The sequence below is a fragment of the Anas acuta genome, chromosome 19, assembly GCF_963932015.1.
Source record: "Anas acuta chromosome 19, bAnaAcu1.1, whole genome shotgun sequence".
Taxonomy (NCBI): Eukaryota; Metazoa; Chordata; class Aves; order Anseriformes; family Anatidae; genus Anas; species Anas acuta.
This window is the reverse complement of record NC_088997.1, coordinates 8,921,541-8,944,520: the sequence shown is the minus strand read 5'-3', so window position 1 is coordinate 8,944,520 and position 22,980 is coordinate 8,921,541. Positions and strand designations below refer to the sequence as shown.

The following is a 22,980-nucleotide window of genomic DNA, read 5'->3' as shown; positions in this document are numbered from 1 at the left end:
TAGTCAGCAAGATTTGAGCACCTGAACAACACGAAGGATTTGGCCTCAGTTCTGCAATTTCACACAGAACTCAGATGTCAGCCCGTGTAATTGTTTAATAATCAGATGACTTTTATTACCTATTATTAGAAGAACAGGCTATTACACAAACATGTTAAGCAACACCGCAGATTTGTTTCTTTAATTTTGTGACCTACAAGATCCATCACATCACATGAGATAGGCACTCACATGCACACTGGTCTCTTCAGGCAGCTCCATCCCTGCACCAGGGCTTGAACTTTCTGTGCTTCACTGTTGCAAAGTGCCTACCCATAAAGCACCTTGAACCTGCCCACTCAGGTAGATACAGAAATGGTGTAAGGGAAATACGCGTATGCAAAATACCTGAAAAGGATGTCAAAACCAATTCTCAAGGTAAAACATACATACTTGTAATTCAGAGAGCTTGTATTTTAGGAAGCAAACAGTCCTAGACAGAAAAGGTTTTCCTAAATTTTAAGTTAACAACTAAACAAATAAACAGACAAAAATCCCATGCTTGCTCAGTCCAGCCCTGCAATCACAGCTCTACAGCTCATTTTACTGTTTTATTAAATCCATAAAGACCACTGCATTTATAGAATGACAGAATCATCCCGGTTAGAAAAGACCTTCAAGATCACCAAGCCCAACCATCAACCTGAGCTACCGATTCCCATCTCTGCACATGCCTTAGTGCCACCCTCGGTATTAGCCGATCAAATTGCCTGCTTTCATCACATCTGAAAGCACACATCCACTTTCTATTTGGGGACAGCAATCAGGAAGTAAGCAGGCTGAATGTACAGATTACAAGTCTTCAACACAACACTGACATTTCCCCAGCATATTGCACATTTTTTCTTATTAGGCTTCCTAGGCGAAGTTTACAGCAACTTCACTGGAAACTGGTTCAGACCCAACGCTAAAAGTGGTCTTTGGTGAGAGGTGCATACCACTATTAGCTGGTCCTAAACACCATGATTTAGAAGAAGAACTAGAAAGCAAAATACTCATTCTGCAAGGAAGGATGAGAGTTTGACATTTGGTTTCACTGTGCATTAGAACAAAAGCTGGAAACATGAGAAAGAGCAGAAGAGAAGCCTTTCTCTAAATCCTCCCAGACAAGACACTAATGTGAAACACAGGAAACCCAAAATCCAATTACATCTGCTGCTTTCATCCACCTCGAGCAGGGTCTTGAACGAGTTTTTCTCTGAGCAAGAGAAACAAACCTTAAAAACAAAGCCTAAAACAAATAAAATGCCAAAAATCTCTCATCAGACCGGAAACTGTTTAGCTCTAAAATTACCACTATGTTCAAGTAGCATTTATACTCCACATGCAAACAAATACCCTCCACACCATTTCAAATACTACACTTCCACATGAGGGATCTTATCAGCCCTGTAGCAAAAAGTGCACCCTGTCCTTTGTCACATCCATTTTCATTATGCTGTCTATCGATCCATTCAAAGACTGAGTTCCTTCTACAGATGAAAATAGCCTCTTTTTTTCTGGCTGAAGAGTAGATAGGCTATCTAGGACACTAACAGGAAAAGAAAGACTTCAACTTATCTATTATATCCAAGAGGTTTGTCTTCACAAACAATCCCAGTGCAATGTATTGCTCCAAAACGAATTTTCTCTGTTCTCTTTACTATTCAAGTCAGTGGGCATGAAGCACATCTGGATGTGACAAGTAAGAATGAACACAAACACCAAAGAGGAAAGGTGCCTAAGATAAATTGCATACTTGCAAGAGAAATAAATTAAACAGCAAACAGCTATTTACAATGGATTCTGTACAATAATTGTAAATACAGTGCATTTGACTTAAAAACGGACCATGTAACAACTGCCCATCATGTACAAATTCTCAGGTAAATGCTGTTTCCTAGTGCAGTTTCAATAACCCCAAATACCAACTTTTAGCTCCTCATACCTCTTTCCCTTGCTAATGCAAACTGTAACCCAAACAGTGCATCAGCTTGTGTGCATCCAACGATTTCCCCTCATCACCAGCGTTTCTATATTCTTCAACACAAAAAATGTGTAAGTATTAAACTGAAAGAGTTGTTACAGAAAATAGGCCTACACATAGCCTCACAGAGACGCCTGGATCAGGCACCCTTTGTAAGTGATATGCCACTCCAGAAGAGTAATAAACTACACGTACACGAAAAGCAAAAGCTCACTCCTGAGAGATGGTTCTTGAAGACCCTCGCCCACTGCTTTGAACGAACAACAAAACAGACAAGGAAGCAGGTGGCCAGCACCTCGTCTAGCACTGGTGAAGGCTGTTTGCTTACAGAAAACGCAGAGGACTGGCAACACTAGTAGCAGCACCACAGACAACGGAACTTCACAGGCCTTTAAGTGAGAAACGTGCAGGCAGGACATCAGTTGCAGGGTACTGTTAAAACTGGAGTAATAAGCTCCAGGAAGATGACAAGCTCGTGGGTACTAAAATGACAGTTTTAGACAGAGCTGTTATTCAAAGGGCTTTATGCCACAGAAGGAAATTTATTAGAACTTTCAGTGTGATCGTAGCAATATGTAAATTGGACTGTTTGAATGAGGATTTATGGTGTCGATGGATGGTCTGACTCACCAACTACAAACTAGAAAGAGGGATGAAAAAATGATGTGACTAGTTTGGTAAGGCATGCTGAAGGCCTTAGTTTAGCACATTGAGCAAGATGTACTACATCAAAAAACGCTCTAGAATATCGCTGCTCAATAATAATGAAGAGGCTGTCTTCAGCACTGAGCTGCAGAGTACAGTATGTCAAGAACAGGTCATTACAGAGACAGACAAAAAGACATGAAAAATAAATGAGTTATGGTCAAGCTAGAGATTCTGCCATCAGTAAAAATTTTGCCAGAAAAATTTATGAAACTCTTGGATTTGTGTTGCTAAATGGTTACTGTTCAACCTATACTGATGTTCAGATGTGAAGAACAATTTATACAGAGCAAATGATTACAATTAACCAAAGCAGGCGTGCAAGTTTAGCCAGCGCTACACAACAGTGAATTGGGCCTCATTTATTTATTTTTATAAATATATATATGTATAAATAGAACATATCTTCTGAGACAAAAAAGAGCAAAGTTTTCTTACAAAGCAGGTCTGCTTTCAAGTCACAATGAACTAAGACCTACAGCTTGAGAAGGCATGCGTAATGCCCTTCAAATTTAAATTGGGATGAAATGCACACAACCACAGCCATCCAGGGACTACCAGATCCTCCCCTGCCAGCCAGACTCCTCAATAAACCTCTACTGTCATCAAGTGCCCACTATTCTTGCCTTCAGAGCAGCCTCAAGATCATCTCCGATATCTCATTCCTGTACCACAGGTGCTGCCCGTCCCTGCTGGCGTGCAGACAAAGGAAGCGCACCGAACGCAAGGCGTCACCAAGTACCCCGCTGACCTGCACACCTCCTGAACTGCTGGCGTACTGAACAAATCTCACACCCAGGCAACTGCAACCACAAGGAAAGCGATTTGCAAAAATCCAGTGGGAGGTGCAGAACAGCCATATTGCACAGATTACAAGCAAAGTTTGTATCATGCAGAAACAGGCACCTTATAGGCCAGAAGAGATCTAAAATAAGTGGAAAAGGCATGCTGGAGTACTATTAAGACACCTAAATCAACAGAAGAGCCAGCAGAATAAGTTACAGTGAAAAAACACAGACATCTCACCACTTACTCCATGACTACACCATTTCTGCTGGAACGCTTCCCTCCTTATCTAGGTCACATCTCAGACAGCCACTTTCAACCCAAATATATATATTTTTTATCTACAGCACATGGATCCAGTGAAACAAATCGAGTTTTACAGCATCCCTACATATTAACAGTGCTGTTCAGATCACCACATAGCCTTGAACAATAGGGATGCCAACACGTGTTTCTATCCCACCACAGTAGAGCTAACCCTCAAGGCAGATGAGCAATCACACAGAAAATTCCGAGTTTTCTAAGGACGAAAAACAGAGACACTTGAGGGCATCTCATCTATCCGTACCAAGGTCCAACAGACCTATCACTTTCTTGTCACTGAACTCAGGGCTCAGGCTGAGAACCGGCACTGACACCTGGACTTTGTCCACAGCAAGACAGGAGCACATGCACTACAAACCACACTGGCAAGCTTAATTCCCACCTGGATCCACTACAGGCAGGAAGGAGCTTGAATAACCTACCTACCTGCAGAGTAACCTACCTGCAGTAGCTCCCTGAACTCTCCTCATGATAGCTGGGAGCCACAATGACAGCTGAGCTGTCAATAACAAGAATATTTTTTTAGGGTGAGGGGGACGAGCTATCTTCTGGAGTAAGCTCAGCACTGCACTTCAACATGCTGCGTCTTCATACTTCAACATAGAAAGCTACTGCAACTTTGGCAAGACTGTGCCAAAAACAACAAAAAAGTCATTTCTACATGACACAGAAGTACTATTTATTTATTTATTTATTTAAGCAGGAAATTAGAGGGTACAACTAGAGCACCTGTTTGATCGTCAGACTACAAGTAGCAAGTCTGATATCTGGTATGCAGTCACGGGTTATACATGAGTAATCAGGATTTCTATTTCCACCTTCCAGTAAGAGCAGAGGATTTATATTTGATATGTAATGGATGCAATCCTCAATGATACTCACAGAAGCATGAAAAAGCAGACATAATATGGAGGGGCTTCCAGGACAGATTTGTCAGTATCCGGTATAGCCCAGAAACTGAGAAACTGCTGTCCTAGGAGAAAACTTGTCAACCACCATACCTGTTTGGCATCTCTAGAACAAGATGAAGACTTCAAGATATAAAATAACCACATTTTTATGCACAGCTTGCACCTGCTTTAACAAAAGTGGTCATTGTAAGTCAGGGTTTTGTTGGCTTTCTACAATATAGCCCTTAAGGCGCCTTATATAAAGTTGACTAATAGAAAAGAGACTTTCTAGTAACTGTGGTTTTCAGTAGCAACATATGCCCTGGTGACTGGCAGAAGTCCAAATAAATCAATTACCATAGTGAACTACCTTCCAGGTCTTCTTCATAGCAACATAACAATTTCAGCTAGACTAGGAGGATACTGTGAACACACACACACACTAACTGACCTTCACCAACAAATAAGAAAACTATTCCTGGATTTGCCATTTATAGAGATGAGGTGGCACAACTTATCTCAGCACGATGCAGGCTGAGCAAGTCACTTGTTCTACAAACAGATCCCTTTTTAAGGGCCACATTTGCAAAGCCTAAGTTCTGCTCAAGTCCCTGTATCTTGCAATTCCTGCCAGCTGACTAAAAATCGGACTACAGCTTAACAACATAGTTCAGTCCCACGAGTTGTTCTCTTTGGCAGTTGCTCTATCAGTGGCTCTGCCATCACCTACAAGACACATTGAACTTGAGTGATTTTACCACCTCTTAATAGAGTTACATGACAGGACTTCTGGGACCATATTCTGAGTACTATATACAACGACCACAGGTGCTGCCTAGCTGCCTTTTTACCATCTTCAACAAATGCTTTGTTTTGTTTTTTAAATGAATTCTGTGAATTGCTGTCATCAAAAAGAAAGATGCATAAATGCATACTCCCTTTAGAACACAATTAGCAAAGCCTGTACCCTCTCCATGGTGAGATCTCAGCAATGAATCTCCAGAAATATCACAGCAGAGTTTTATCTGTTGCATCCTACAGCTGAATGGGGGTGAAAAATAATAATAATAAGCAGGACCTTCAGCTTCAATCCGCAGCGCATTCCAAGATCACAAATTGCTACAGTGTGCAAAGAAGGATCTGAAATGCAAATGACCAAGAGGCCATTAGAGACATTAAAGATTTAGCAGATGTATGTTCATCCTGTTTTTATTGTGGGGGGATAGAAGCACTAATTCCAGAGAAACAGATAATGAAACACCGTTACCATATTCAGCCTTTCACAGAATAGTTATGTGTCTCATTAAGAGCATTCTTACCGTCCAATCTTTAATGTTTCATGTATTAAAAATAATTACTCCCCATTCAGCTCTAACTTTAACGACTGCTATTTACACCAGTGATTTCACTTACAGGAAGTGCATGAAATGGAGGTCTTCCCCATTGGTGTCCACCCACAGACTTCCCTTCCGATGACCTTCCCTTCGACATGGGACTGGCCATACACTCCTCAAAGGGAAAGAGAGTCTGAGATTCCTCTGCTGCCTAAACTAGCACAACATCGGGACTTGACAGGGTGGTCCTGGGATACAAATTTTGCAATTTGGATTTTCCAAAGCAAAAAGAAAATCTAAGCCTAATCCTTTTTGAAGGGCACTCCCGACGTTTCCTGCAGGACAGACATGAAAATAAACCTTATTCATAGTCACATCCACAAACACTTACGTATGTGCGTCAACAACTGGAAGAATTTTTTGGGGGTTTCTTTAATTTTCATTTCTAGCCATCTTTATGAACAGTAGTGTAAAGGTTAAAAACCCTACCTTTCAACTAAAAGTGGATCTATAAGTTTCTATTTTCAGCCTACAAGCTTTGGGACTCTATTATTGTCACAGTCACATCACGTTATTTCCACCAAAACAGCTGGAGGTTTCCAGTGTAGGAAGCAATTATTATGAAAAGTGTCAATGTGTCATTCTCCCCAAGTCAAATGTTTAACTTCATGTTATAGCATTTGACAAGTATCCAGCTCTCAGTCTACACCACGCAAAAGGAAGAAAAAGAGCACATGCACAAGTCACAAGAGAAAAGAATAGTTTATCCACTGCTATGCAAGCAAATTTTGACATTGCTGACTGATGCCACAGTTGTGTTTCTGGAGTTTAATTGCTTTGGTGGAAGGCAGGCTTAAGTCTGTACGCATGAATGAACACACCATTTGCCCTGACTCAACAATGCATATACAAAAGGTGTCATTCAAACAACATGCTAAATAATTACAAATTCAATGAGTGGCGCAAGCATTTTAGGAGGTAGTAGTCGCAACTCATGGAGGGAGGACAGCAGAAAATGTCCTGCCTGCCTGCCAAATGCACAGTGAGGAAATAAAACGAATCTCTGCTGCCTTTCAGACCTGAAAGACTCGACTCAACCACAGCGCCAGGCACAAAGGACCACACACACGCCTGAAGCTTCCTGGCACAAAAACTTCCTGGGGTGCACCCACACAGCAACACAAAGGTGTGGCTGTAACCTCCAGCAGGTGGATACAGCAGCACATACCATCCCCATAGCTTAACATACACCCACTGTGGGCAGTTGCATTAGGAAATAATAGGCACCATAAGAGCTAATAATAAGCCAGTGACCTGACCGCACGTTCCCAAGAGCGTGCAGGAGTCCCTGCTGCTACACCTTCCCAGTAACTGCTGGCCTGTAAGCACGTGCAGCTCACTCTGGCATGCCCAAGCACACTGCAGCATGACGCTCCTCGGGGGCACAGATATAAATAACCTCCACGTCTCCTCCTGCAGAGAAAATGTGCCAGCACCCCTGTGTGACCCAGGAAGCTTTGACTTGTGCCGCAATCAGTGCATCCCAATGAATGCTGCTCGGGTTCGTGGCTCAAACCACTACTTCTGCCCCCCTGCACAGGTCCTGACCCAGAACACCCAGTTGTGTGGACAGATTTCCTTTCAGAAAGGCGCACAAGATGCACTACACATTGAAGAGGGAAACCCACAGGTAGCAAAAACCACTTTGCATCCTGAAGCACTAATGTCTCTTTCTCCCATTCCATTTTGGCAACACAAGGACCACGTTATTAATTTTGAACCTAACAATTTACAAAGTTACTTTGAGGGAAGACTAGGAGGAACTTTATCAAAAAGCACTCCAATACTTTTTAAGATGGAGTCAAGACAAGGAAGTGATACAAAACATATGAGACCCCAAATCACAATTTCTGCTTAGATGAGGGAATCTCCTGCTAGTACAGTATATTCTCCAGCAATGCATGATATATTAAATTAATGGAAACTCTGAGCTTTAGCATATGTTTAATAGTTACAGTCTGTTTTTCAGAGCAACTTTCTTACCATATACAAAAAAACACATATGGATGCACTTATGTCAAAAATACCCGTGCAGGCTTTGATATTACTCAACACGTATTGTCTATGGCTAAGCAGTGCTTCAGGCTGTACTGAGCAGCTCATAAGTAAGCTAGTAGTAAGTGCACCAGTTCCTCAGAACCTAGCAAAATCTTAAAAATCAGGAGTAAGATGTCCTTCCAGTCAGCCTGAGTCCAACAAAGCGCTGTTCCTCCCACAGCAGAACTAGAACATGGTGCTAGAACCCAGACCTCCCGCACCCTTCCAGCTGCGAAAGGCTGTGGGATGCAGCAAAACAGCTGGCAATTCTTCAGATGAATTACACACTGCCACTGCCTAGCTGCCCAGGCACATTTTGCTAACCCTTGGTGACATGTCACAAGGCAAGAAACCCAAAATCTAATCCTCAGTACGTGCTGCCCAAGACGAGGGTGGCATCACTTCCATGTTTGGAAGGTGCTACATAGCAAAACACATCAAGAATCAGCTGTTGTTGCCACGGTACCGAAATAACTGTGGAAATGTAATCAGTTGCCTAGAAAGTTAATCAAATAAAAGGAAATTACAGCTGTATTTCAATTGTGGCATTTTGTCATACGAACACTGCGTGGATGCATCTGAAAAAGCCATCTCCATAAACTGTACTAAATCCATGTTCCTCAAATTCACTAGCATGCTGCACATTCAACCACAGGAACACCATTCCATTTTCCTCTCACAATACACGCGGCTGAAAGAAACACTGTACCAGAACACATGACAACCACATCAAGGTAGCATCACAGCAGTGTGCAAAGGGAAAAGCAGTTTGGCAGACAGAGTGGGGGATTTCTCAAACAGCTTTCTCCCGCGAGTCAAGAGTGACATCTGGCGGGCCTCACGCTGCTGAACACTGGGTTTTCTTCATCAAGAGGAATGAGATAAACCTAACCCCAAGAAACCTCCCTTCACTGACTGCCAACACAAAGGCTTTGATCCAAACAGCCTGGGGGTGGGAGGGAAGGTTACAGAAAAGCAGGACAAATTGTAATACCATCATTGCTGTCCTAGTAACATGGGCAAAGATGCCTCATGTCTGGGATTTAAACACAATATTGTGCTGTAGCTTGGTTGGAAAACAATGGGCAACGTTATTGTGATTAGATGTACTCCACCTTTCTGTAAAATTTGTGCAGGAAAAAAAGAGGACACAAAATTGTCCCAAGAGTTTCTACTGCACTGTCTAGTGTCTGGCTGGGGCCACAGCTCTGGTACCTTTTTCCCCATATAATATGCAGATATTTTTCAAGTAAGTAATCCCACACCCGTTCACGACAGGAATGTAAACACTGCCTCTGAATGAATGAAATTTTCATTCAAACTGTTTTCATTTTCCATGGAAACAGTTTGAACAGCTATTTTACAGAATTGACAAATTCAGGAAGGGAGCCATAATGGAAATCGATTCATGAGTTATTAGTAAGATAAGGCAGAGTAAAGGCCAACACAAGGTAAAGGCATGTCCTGGTTTTGGCTGGGATAGAGTTAATTCTCCTCCTAGCGACTGGCATGGTGCTGTGTTTTGGATTTAGGCTGAGAACAATGCAGGTAACACCCGGAGGTATCAGTTGTTGCAGAGCAGTGCTTACATGAAGCCTTTCCAGCTTCTCACACCCACTGCCCGTGAGGAGGAGGCCAGGGGTGCACAAGGAGCTGGGAGGGGACAGCCAGGACAGCTGGCCCAGGATGGCCAAAGGGATGTCTCACATCACACGGCATCATGCCGAACAGTTCATGGGGAAGAGCTGGCAAGGGGGTGCTGCTGCTGCTCAGGAGCTGGCTGGCCATCGGTCAGCAGGCAGTGAGCAATTGCACTGCATCACTTGTTTATTTTTTTCCAATTCCTTTTTCTTTTTCCCCTCTTATTAAGCTGGCCTTACCTCAAACCAAGAGTTCTCACTCTTTTCTCCCCCATCTCACTGCAGAGGGAAGGGAGCAAGCAGCTGTGTGGCTAGCTGCCTGCCCAACTAACCTCCACAGGGCACCAGAGGTGGTGAGCAGCTCCCCCGTGACACAGACCTGGCCTGCACACACCACCAGAACTGCACGCTCCAGCTGAGAACAAGGCCACACGATTACAGCCAACACAAGGCCATTTCTGAGATAAGGCCCCAAGAAGTCATTATTCAGATTTGTTCTGAAGAAGACCACAAGAGAGCTTGGTAGACAAAACCACCTTTTTTCTGCCGTAAGTAACAGAAAATTACATCTACACCACAGCATGATTTGATGGTCCCTGTACTCAGATCTCAGTCTGTGCTGTCTCGGTCCCTCCGGTGCGGCTCCACAGGGCCTGTACCTAGCAGAGGTCCAGTAGTGACTGGAGGGTTGGTGAGCATGTTGCAACTCATGTTCCCTCAGTACCAACCTCGGTTGGATTCAGTTTGCACGGGTTTGAGGAAGGACGCTCTGGTAACTTGTTTCCCATTCTATCCCACCCCTGCACCTCAAGGAAAAACAGGAAGAGTGGAACAAAGTCTGTGTGTCTGTAGGGGAGAGGAGGGGGAGAGATGCAAATGAAGTCATCTCCAAGGCAAAAAGTCTCAGCTTTGCATTCTGCAGCTCTAACTTCATGTCTGTTCAACTCCAGGATAGTGAATGTAAAAATAGTAGAGCATTACTGCCATCTTGTGCTACATGAAATCTCTACAATCAAACTTCTCTTTTTGCCTGTTCCCCTCCTCTCCAAAGCTAGCACCAAAACCTGGTAGTATCCTGCTCACAGGGTGAGCAAAGCACTCACATCTCACCCCACTAAGGGCCTGCCTTGGCCCTTCAGCTGAGTGCTGGGGCCAGGGAACCCAGCAGGCTGCGCTCTCCTGAGCCCGGTGCCCAGCGTCCTGCAGGCACCCAGGCAGGGCAGAGGGGCCCAGCACAGCCCCCACACAGCACCTCAAGGCGCCAGTTCTCCCCACTGCCCTTTAACCAACAGGCACCAATCATTTAACACCTCTTTTTTCTTTTAGTCCTTACTCACTAGTCTAAATCACCCCATGCCTTTCTATTCAGGAATTGAAGCTCATCACAAGTATTTGGCATGGCACTGCTTTCACTGTCCTACAAGGGGAGGCAAGCAGCCTACAAAATCTCTTTTCATTTATGGTAATCAGAAACTCTGATTCTGGCTGAGACTGCACCAAGTAACTAAATACCAGCGCTCACTTTATGCGGGCTGTTTCCCTGGCAAAGTTTATGTTTGTTTCCATGCTCAAGCACAGTTAGAATAAAGTCATATTCCTATTGAGAGATTTTTTGCTACACTGATCTCCCAGAAAGATATTTAAAGGGGGCTGCATGATGATCCACATCTTTGGCAGTCACATAAAGATCCTTTATGAAGTAGACCCTTACAATTTATTATAGATGAAATTGAATAGCTTCTTCATAAATGACACATAAATGCCTATAAAATTATAATCGAAAATGACAGATATTCTACAGCAAGTTTAAACAATCCCCGAAAGCTTACTAGACAAGTAGAAAATTCTGCAAGAGAACATTTCTTCCATAAGACCACTCTCCTTAAAAAAAGTAGATCTGAACACAAGATTAATGCATTTTAACCAAAATATTTGTCTCATTGATACTTGAGGGTTTTTTTTAATTGTGCTCATCTCCTTTTATCCCTTTTTTCTGAAATCCATTTCAACTGAAAACTCCTTTTAAAATACATAATTATGATCATTCTCCCACAGCAGCTTCGTGTTAACAGAAAATTATCCAAAAATGGCAAAATATTTTCACATCTTAAATATCAATTCAAACCAATGCTAACACAGAGATGGAAAGAAGGGCAATTGGTGAACAAGAAAATAAAGGAGATCTTAATTCCACCACTAAGTACAGAAATGATCTCTCAGAGAGAGATAAGACTTCATTTCTGAACCATCCGGGATACCTGTCCCTGGCAAATTGGAAAGGCCCTTTTGAAGGCCTTATGTCCATCCTCCACGGTTCTTACATCACAAAATCCTCTAGCCAAAAAGAAACACGGAAGGCTTCTCTACCTGCTGGTACAACAAGCTGCAGAGAACGTGAAGTCTCACTTATCTGACCAAGGGATTGGCTCTGGCCAGGCTCTTTCCTTATCCAGACCAGATTCTATGCTGCTCAACTGATGCTTTTTTCACAAGAAGAAAAAACAGTAGAAGGTCTTGCAGAATTGTTTGATTTTTCCTTCCCTCCATTCTTCTTTCTTGTTCTGTGCTAGGCACCAACATTCAGCAAAACTTTGTGTATATAACAAAGATCTGTACAAAATGGTAACTTTACTTCACTGTTGTTCCTTCTGTCACCTGTTCTGCTAATTCTTAGGTTTTTCTATTCATATCATCCCCTCCTATCAGTACTGCCATAGTTTTGAAAAACAGCAGTGACTTGTGTGACTTGTGTCAAGTTTGGTATACCTGGATTCATTTTTACCCAACTGTTATTTAACAGGGAGATTCTCTTTTATTCCCTGCTCAGTTTATGCAGGAAGGAAGGACTTCACCCTGAATCAGGCAGAATGGACAATAAACATGGAGCATCCCCCAGTCCAGTCAATCATCCCATAACTACAAACTACAACCAGAGATACGTGCATGCCTTTCCTCAACGCGCTTCACAAAAACATTCCCGAAGCAGAATGAAAAGTGTGAGGCTTCCTTCTGCTTCAGCAGGTCTCTGTTGTCTTGGATAACCGAGGTATCCAAAGGCTGTTAAAGGCATTCTGTGACTAGAAACATTTTAATACTTCACTAAAGAATACAATTCCTCTTTATTCCTAATTGGGACTAGCAATGTGATGAGTTTAGCAAATTCAGGCAAGGCAGTGCTGCAAGGTTAAGCAGGCACACAGCAGCTGTGCCTTTCTTTTCTCTGCACGATGCTGCAGCCCCGCTGTACGCAGGCAGCCATTTTGCGTTCACTTCAATTAAAGGCAGTCACCAGCATGACCCTGCCATGGCAAGCTCGCCAACAAAGACCCCACGGTTGTTTCCAGCCTAGAAGTAATTTTGACAGAGACTACAGACAGCCTCTGTGCATGGAGAAAATCCCAGCATTACTGCTCGCTCTAATGCTCTTCATCCATCCTCTAGCGAACATGCAAAGCATGTGTGTTGTGACAGCCACCCACGACAGGAGCTTGGCTCGTTCACTGAAGCTGTCGGCTCTCATTGTTTGAGCTCTGGAGTCCTCCAGTTCAGTCCTGGCCCGTGAGCCAAAAAACGTGGCTACAACACAGACGTGGCTGGAAATACCAGCAGCCAGGCATCCGTCTAAAAAGCTAGCGCCTTACTACCAAGTAACTCAGACATATCCCAGTAAGATGGTTTTTGGACCGCTCTGACATATACCACAGAACTTTTCGGAAAGGACTTAAAATTTTATCCTTGCCAGCTGCGGAGAAGCGGCTCTGACAAAGTGGCAACACCTCTGACACTGCCTCCTGTCTGGTACCTAATCTTGGTGTATTACAAGCTCCAACTAATCTTTTTCATTGTGGACTTCAATTTCATATTGTAACTATTTAAGTCCTATTCAGAAAGGTCATTCCCAGCTTAAATAAAACATTTGTCTTCTAAAACAGGATAGGAGTAATGAATATTATTTTAGTTATGGATTAAGTGTGTTAATACAATACTTCACCCTAATCCTGTTTTCTGAGCAGCATGGGTACTTACAATCTCAAAATGAACTGTGTAATGAGAGCAATTTCATACAGCGTCGGGCTCCTAAAGGTTTTACACAAACGTCACAGATGTTGGGGATAACATCCACAACTGATTAAGCCTGTTCTGAGTGGTACTGGAACAAAGTAAGAATTAATTACCATAGGAAGGGCAAAGTGTTGAAGGTAGTTGGAATTTAAATGTCACATTTATCCAAATAAATCAGTGGTGAATGAATACGTTGATATACTTCTGTGTTTAAAAATCAATTTGTTTCTGTAGAAATCAAATTCTGGATACAAAGCAGTAAGCTCTAATAAAGAAAGGCAGCTTCCAATTTCTAGGTTGGGTTCTTGTCATAAATTCACAAAGACTTTCTTGCAAACAACCCTTCACTCGTGTTCAGAGGTGCATGGGATCCAGGTGCATACACTGTACCGGTGGTGTTACTGCGTACAGCCAGAAGGGTGCTAAAGCGTGCACAGCCTTGCTTTGTGTGATCAGCCCCCAAATGACAGGGGCCATGCTGCAATCCTTGCAACCGCAACATACTGCTTCCATATTTCTGTCCCCAAGAAATATTGAAAGCTTGTCCATCCTAAAGCATGCAGAGATGGATGAGCTTGTAAATCACTTAATTGATACCAGTTGACAACCAAATAACAGGGTAATCACAATTGCTTCTGTGAAGCTGGATTCCTCTGAGCTTCTGCTAGCCGCAGAGTTAAAGAGGCTAGCCTTAACCTCGCTGCAGTTACAGCCGAAGTTTAGAGTGAGGAGGTGTCTCAGAACACAGGAACAGATTTTCTAGCAGGAATGTATCAAACTAAAGGAACATTGTGCTTTTCTAGCAAATCTGTGTCCTCTCATCACCAAACTTGGAACTGAACATACAACCAAGAAATTAGGATTTTCTGGACCATGGTCTTGCATGTTGCAGTTTGGGAACCCGAACAACTCTGCACAGAGCAGAACCCATGAATGCAGCTGAACAAGATGCCTGAGGTGGCTACACGTCTGTCATTATTTCATCAGCTGCCTCAAGATCTGACAGTTTCCAGGGTGCTTCATCCTCAGCAGAGAAGGGAACTGTTAAACTCTGGAACATACTTTGCAGGTCAACTCCTCCCCACGTGAACACAAATGTAGTATAAAAGTAAATAACAAACATAAGCTGCTGCCTTCCCCTGGTGCAGAAAACGCCTGCAACTATCACAGAGCAGCACCGAAACCCCAGCAATGTCAATGCCATCAGCTGCCCGCCCCCTTGGATTTCTGTAGTGCCACCCAATAAAATCTAGTTTCTCACTTTATTCTTAAAAAAATACCCAGACTTGACTGAGGAAGTGCAGTGGTCACTAGCTCCATGTCCAGGTGGAGGCCGGTGACAGGCAGTGTCCCTCAGGGTCTGTCCTGGGACCGATGCTTTTCAATAGCTTCATCAATAACATCAATGATGGGATTGAGTGCACCCTCAGCAAGTTTGCAGAGGGCACCAAGCCGAGTGGTGCAGTTGATACACCAGAAGGAAGGGAAGCCATCCACAGGGACCTGGACAAGCTTGAGAAGTGGGCCCACGTGAACCTAATGAGGTTCAACAAGTACAAGGGGCTGCACCTGGGTTGGGGCAACCCAGACATGAGCACAGACTGGGAGAAGAGCTCACTGAGAGCAGCCCTGCAGAGGACTTGGGGGTTCTGCTGGACAAAAAGATCATGAGCTGGCAGTGCGTGCTTGCAGCCCAGAAGGGCGGCTGCATCCTGGGCTGCAACAACAGAGGAGGGGAGGGAAGGGATTGTGCCCCTCTGCTCTGCCCTTGGGAGGCCCCACTGGGAGTGCCACATCCAAGTCAGAGGTCCCCAGCACAAGGAGGCTGTGGGGCTGTTAGAGCGGGTCCAGAGGAGGTCACGAGGATGCTCAGAGGGCTGGAGCAGCTCTCCTATGAAGACAGGCTGAGAGAGGTGGGGATGTTCAGCCTGGGGAAGAGAAGGCTCTGGGAAGACCTCAATGCAGCCTTTCAGGACTTAAAGGGGACTTATGAAAAAGATGGAGAGGGACTTTGTACATGGACAGATGGTGAAAGGACAAGGAGAATGGCCTTAAACTAAAAGAGAGGACATTTAGATTAGAGAGTAGGAGGAAATTCTTCACTCAGGTGGTGGTGAGGCACTGGCACAGGCTGCCCTGGAGGTGTTCAAGGCCAGGCTAGACGAGGCCTTGGGCAGCCTGATCTGGTGGGTAGCATCCCTGCTTTTGGCAGGGGGTTGTAACTGGATGACCATTAAGCTGTTCTGTGATAAGAAAGGAATCTAGACAGTAGCAGGGATAAAACACAAAGACTTCATCCAGGGAACAAGCCCTGCTTTTGGACTGGCTCTACACTAGTTCTTTCTTGCAGCTGAAGGGAACTTCAATACTCTTTCACCAGGGAAGACTTCTTCTTTTATTCTAACAAGGTTTCTTAGTAATCAAAAAGAGCAAAATAAACCAAAACCAAAAGCCCGTAAGACAGCATGATGCCCACGTCCTTCTCTCATTTCTAGCTGTAGTTAAGTATCAAGTGAAAAGCAATACTATGGCCTTTTAAACAATAATATTTTTTAAGACCAAAGAAGCAATGAATCCCTGAATCTACAGCACTATATGTGCTACTGATATTTTATGGAACACATGGTTCAAAAAAATGCCTATTTACATTGCACACATGCTTAATCATAGATATAAGAACTTGGCAATGAACTTAAACTCTAAACATCTTTAAATTATTGCACATAAAAGAACTTAACAAAAGCAGATTACAAGCTACATGCTTACGTCTCAAAAGCAAAACATGGACTTAAGCTCAAATGAACTTACCTCTCCTATTTTATAATCAAAATTCCTATCACTTCACCTACATGGAGTGAAACCTAACTCCCTAAGCATTCTCAACACATGGGCATGCAACAGAAAACACACACAGGCTGCCTAGTTGTTGAGATCAAGAGCTCGATAGGCTTGCATATAGTAGCACGGTATATCCAACCATCTATGGGAAACATAACATGAGAAGCCCAAAGTCACTTTCAAATACAAACTGTTTTTCTGAAGCTCCGATTCCTGGCAGAGCTAGACTGGCTTAGCTCAGCTTTATTGTTTAAGAGCGCTGAGGTTAGCCTACACTACACACTGCAGCACTGCCTGGCAACCCCAGGGCTACAAGTAGCCAAGGCAGAGCAGTCCCACTCAGATGCCGGCTTTGTCCCTGCGAGGAAATACAAAACATCATAAAGAAATAAAAGTCTTCCATACAAAAAAAAGTCAATGAAGTTGAGGCAGCATTGTCCACTCCTTTTCCCATTCCCCAACCCCACATCTCCAAGCATAGGTTTAGAATACCATTTCCAATACTACTGCTCCACAGGCTGTTTTCTTTTAAACCCCACACCGATGGTACTTGTCAGGCAGCTGTCAGCACTTCCACTGGGGTGATGGTCCCTGAACCAGCCAAGCCTGCCCGAGCTGTCCCTAAATATAAGCTGAAGGGCCCTACTGACATACCAAGACACTAAGGGCAGTACCTGCCTGTCACCATTTAAGTTCCTCCCAGTTTTGACTCCTGCAACAAGGCAGAGGCTCCTCAAGTCAGCACAGCTGCTCCACATAAAAGAGCTGCTCCACCACTGCCCTAACCTGGACCACATTGCGGTCCTTCAGGAACCACACAGTGGCATCCACAAACAAAAGTTAACAAAACTTCCTTTTCTGACCTGAAGTCAAACGCATTCCACAACAATTTCACTTGAGATTTTTCTCCAGCTGCAGCTATGTGAAGAGCAAAGTAGCAGGTGCAACTATCTGAAGAGCGAAGCAGCAGGTTAATCTAGCAAGTTCAAACCTGCCTTCAAACACATTTTCCTTCACACTTCAGGCCTTACAGCCTTGGCTAACAACACTCCTACACCAGCAATTTTCATCCTGTGGTTCACACTTCTCTGGGGGGCAGGGAAGGAGATCATGAACTATTTGTGACAGATTCACAAAAGGAATCTAAGAAAACCGAGTTTGTGCATGCTGTATAGCAACCTGTGCGTAGACCCATCTGAAATTTCACACAACTCCCCCTTGAAATACGGAGGGGAGATTGCAAGAGCCTGAAAACTACCATCTACTGTGATACTCCCATGTCATCAGAGAAGTCATGCGAATTAGATTTAAGTCTCAAGAAATCCAAGTTATTTTATCAGCACTCCCTGTCCATCCTCCACAGTGACAGACAGGACTTATCACTGTCCCGTACCTTAGTTTCTCCACCTGTAGAACAAGGAAGAAATTATTGCATCTGTAGCTTAGGATCTAAGACCTACCTGGGAAGAAGCATTATTTAAAAGGTATGTGTTGCTCTGCATCTTAAATTCACCTCCGTAAACCTCTGCTCAGTACAGCAGGTAGTCACCTTGAATTCTTGAGTCTCCCGTAATCAAGTTCTGGGATTCTGCACTGGATGCCACAGAGCTATAAACCATCTTGCTTGACTACACATAAATAACAGCTGTCACATTGCTTCCGTGTTTACACGGGGTGGGGGAACAGAGGAGGGACGGGACACCATAATATTCTGCTAATTGCTCTGTAAATATTAACGTAGCTGGTGACAGTTACACCATTCTGAGTCATCCATTTCCAAACAATTGGCCACCCAAATCCCAGTAAACATTATCACATAAAATTAGAGCAGGAAGAGAATGCAGAAAAGCAGCAGCAGCAAAGCAGCAGGATAAGCCATGCTACAATTACGATGGCATTAAGAAAAGTCTTACCTAGAAGAACTACTTAGTCACCCAGGGATAGAAAGAGAAGATTTCTTATAACCAGCACATTCACGAAAGTATTTCCATTGCTCCCAGTCACTAGGGAGGGAAATGATAAAAATCCTACACATCTTCAAAGATGCCTTGGTCATTCACACCCTGAAGGATGCTATTTTATTCTAGCAAGTTTACTATTTGTCATTAATCATATATAAGGTTTTGCATACAGACCAATGTGCTAGCTACCATACAAACACAAATTTACAAACATTACCCCCATTCTTGCAAGTATACAATCGTTTTAATAATTACATATGTATTCAAGATCTCATATACAATTCTCTCACATTACTTGATCTGGCCTTCCCATACCCTTGCTTTTAAGGTTCCATCTGTATTCCTACTGCCTCCTGGAGAACCCCCAAGGAAAAGATTTTGTGCATGCTTATTACTTTAAAAAATGCCTGACTTCATCAGAAGTAGTCTCAGTTCTGCTCTGTAGAAACATCACCCAAAACCAGTTTAAAATCAGTGGGCACTTCCCAGCAGCTACACTGAGCCTGTAGAGTCATATAACTGTAATTACTTTACGCATTAATTTGTGCAACAAATGAATCATGCTGCTCTCCATCCATCGTATTGTTGCTTCAATGTCTACCTTCCTGGACATTTCTGCTGGTTTTAAAATATAAACTTAACAATCTATTTTGACCCCATTCTACCCAACTAACATCCCAGGAGTCAAGGAAACTAGATAGGCTCTCGGCACCAATCAGCACTTTCTCTGTCCTTCATCCAATGCCTCAGCTGATGCTTCCTACCGCACAAGCAGATCATTCACAGGCTTGCTCAAACACGCAGTTTCCACCAAGAAAGCTTTAGCTGAGCCTCTCAGGGGAAACAGGACACAGGTCACAAGTTTCCTCAGCTAGAGAGAGCCCAACTTGCAGGTACCACACTGCAGACAACTGCCTGCCCAAGTTTGCTAGGCTTATCTCTGTGAAGAGCCAAAACCAGCAGGATTCCTTCAGACAGAAACATGTATCCTTAGCAGGACACAGAAGGATGGAGGAGTGAGAGGAAGAACGAGGAAAAACTTGAGAACAATGAGATTACAACTTTTAGGCTAAACATTTATGTTAACTTTGGCACACTGGGCTGCACAGAGAGACCTACAGTGGTACAGCATCCTAGCCTTAGTAACAGTGCAACACAGCTGTGCCACATCTCCCACAGCTGTGGACAGGCCTACAAAGGTGCTTGTGCTTTACTAACAAGTCTCTAAAGAGAAACAATTACCAAGAACTCTGCTGTTTGAAAAACAGCAGTCCTCTTGTTATGGTGTTCCCATAGAATGTTTGCACTTAAGTCTCATATTTGTTTCCATCGCGCATCAGAATGAGTACTTAAAGTTTCCAACACTTCATTCAGTAGAAAAATTAGAAGCTGACTTCTTTCACGAAGGCTTTCACCTGGCTGCAGCATTGCAAAAGCTACCACATTATGCAAAATCCAACCCAGCTTTAGGCAACAGGCATTACTGCCTGGGCAGCACACTGTTAGTTCTGAACATCATTCTCCCCTATTAACACGCAAGTGATGTAGCTGTTTTTTGCTGTTGTTGTGTTTTTTTTTGTTTTGTTTTTTTCCCCCCAGGATAAGCATATTTAAAAACATAACGCATTAGCTTCACTCTGCGAAAACCACCATTCTGACCATGGTGTCCTCCTTACCTGAACCAGACCCTTGGAAAGTTTTATTAAGTTAGGAGATGACCTCCTGCTCAGACTGCCACCTTCCCAGGCATTCCATATGTTTGCTTTACCAGCAAATACACTCACTCTCCCAGACACGTTTTTTTGCCATAAATGATAATTGCTTTCACAAATAAATGCCTTAAGGAAAAAAATCTAATGGCACCTTGTGAGTAAACTCACTACTATAGACTAGTTAGAACCATATATAAATCTTCAATTTAAAAACTAAATAAATAAATTACTCAAGTGCACAATGTTATCTTTTTGCCTCCAGAAAAAAAGAACGAGGAAGGCAAAATTAATACAAACTTACATTTTACTCATTTTAATCATTTGCATTTCATGGTAGATCAGCTAGTATTGCTCCCGTGAGGGTTTAGGAGTTCTCACTTCCTTTCATCTAACCACCAAATTCGTATCTAATTGTCCTGTACTGCCATCTCTCTGAACTAGTGATCCTCTGGGGTGGCTTCAGGATTTTCCGACTGTAACTATCTAGCACAAGGGGTTTGTTTATTTTTGGGGGTTTGGGTTTTTTTTTAATGTCTCTTTGAAGGATTAAAGTCAAATGTCTCACCATACCAGCATGAATTATATCTTTACAATACTGCCAGTAAGTTAAACTTGGGCAGCCAAATATTCTTATTCAGCAAGCTTTCACCATGTGTTGGTGGGAAGCCAGAAAAGGGGAATGTATATCTGTGTAACAGCAAAACTAAGCTCACTACATTAACAGAAGTTCTATAGAGCAATTAACACGATCAGCAACACCACACTGCTAGTAACATTTATAGGACTGCCAACAAAAAAAAAAATAAGCAGGATTAAAAAGTCATAGAAAATTAAAAATGCTTTTAAGTATCACATTGTTCTAACTTAATAATTGCAAGAAAGCTATACTGCTTCACTTTGTGTTGAATTACAACACAAAAGTCATAGAACAAGTATTACAGTAACCTATGTCTAGTGAGGTGCTGCCCATACCCAGATGATTTTTCAAAACATTTCTCCCTTCCATGCTTTTGCTAGTAGAAGAGGTATTTTTCTTAGATGTTTCTCTATTGCTCCCCATTCACTTGCTGTGTCGCACACACTGTTCCATTTATAGACACAAGAACTTACTGCTTCATTAATGCAGAAAAATCCTTGATCAGGGAAAAGATTTTTAAAGAAAAAAAAATCAATTCCAACCAGGAAAGCTTAATAAAGCACAGAAGACCTGTCAGATTGGCACAGAAATAAAGGTAAAGAGGGTCTTAAGAGGAATGTAACAACATGCTGCAAAATACAGCTCCAGTAACTCATACTGCGTGGCAAAGAAACTGCTGCATTTGGGATTTATTTATCAATATATTTTTATTTATGTATTTAACATACCACACTCCTGGCAAAGGTGAATTTTTCCATGGGCATTTTAAACGTCCACTCTCATTTACCTCAGGTTGAAATCCTTCTTACACAACAGATCACAGGGAAGTCCTTTTAAAGGGGGGGCAAAAAGTCAGTGAAGAGGCTGGAAAATAAGAACCTGTAGGCACCATCTCTGAGGTAAAGCTGGTCCCCAGGCCCCAGCCCTCACCACGTACCTCATCAGAGCTGGAGGAGAGCTCCGAGGCTGACACAGGTCAGCAGCCAGCGGCACTTGTCACAGCTGCGAGCACACTGCATGGCCCAGAAAGTTTTCTGTCAGAAGAAACAAGATAAAACATGATAGTACAATTTGTGGCGCTGAAAGCCCTCAGGCCGCAAGCACATGATGCTCCCACAGCCTGGTCTCCCTCACGAGCCACTTGAGCGATGGCATCAAGCCTGACCCTCCCTGCAGGAGGGCCCCGCAACTTGCAGCACCCAGGATTACCGTGAGATAATTTAACAGTAAGTCACCGCAAACTCATCTTCGGGGCAGGCACGAGCAAGGAGTCCTTCCCGGTGGCACCACCTTAGTTATGAGGCGGCAGAGCCGGGATGGGGCTAAGGAGATGCGTGAGGAAGGAAAAGAAGATGGCGGCGCGGTGCTTCAGGGGCTGTGGGTGAGGAGGGAAGACAAAATGGCGCCCCCTGGCGTCGCGTTGGGGCCGGCCTGCTTCTCTGAGGAGAAGTGGCGGGAAGGGGAGGAATAGGCAGCGCCCTCAGCTGACTCTATTCCTTTTCCCCTTAATCCATAAAATGAGTGTTTTTGTTGCTTTCAGAAACTTATTTGAAGGGGAGAATTGCGTTATCTTCTCATGTCCTGTTAGAGGTGGGGCAACATAGGCTGGAATAGTGGGATTGGCTTGTTTCAGCAGGTTAGTCAGCTTTTAGTTCAAGCAAATGCGAATCCTTAGTTGGAAAAATTGCAATTAGTACAAGATGATGCTAGTAATATCTGTGGCTTTTGTTTATTAATGTTGTGTAGGTGGCTTTGTGCTGATAAACTCCAGGTAATCCTGCTTGGATAACCCCAATAAAACACAGTGGCTGTCAGGGGATGGAGAAGATACAAGGTCCGTTGTTATTAGCCAGGAGTTTGCAAACATTTGGATATTAAAGCTGCACTCTGGTAAGAAGCACAAAGCAAACAAATTCCCTCAGCTTTGCCCTGCCTGTGTGTAGGCCTGGCTTCAAGGAGCAGGCCTCTGGGAGCTGTAGATGGAGGAAG

General features: G+C 43.4%; 1 long non-coding RNA gene across 4 annotated transcripts in view; it reads right to left on the bottom strand.

Annotated features, from left to right (window-relative positions):
* The window catches only part of LOC137842280 (uncharacterized), an 82,923-nt gene extending 60,427 nt beyond the window's left edge, over positions 1 to 22,496 (bottom strand). Inside the window, exons 1-2 of one of the 4 annotated variants that reach the window (XR_011088997.1) lie at positions 22,201 to 22,496; positions 21,929 to 22,025 (exon numbers count right to left, since the gene is read on the bottom strand). This is a non-coding gene — a long non-coding RNA (uncharacterized lncRNA). The remainder of the gene's footprint in view (positions 1 to 21,928; positions 22,026 to 22,200) is intronic. The other 3 variants (XR_011088999.1, XR_011089000.1, XR_011088998.1) reach the window with 3 other exon arrangements.
* Between the last annotated feature and the right edge of the window lie 484 nt (positions 22,497 to 22,980).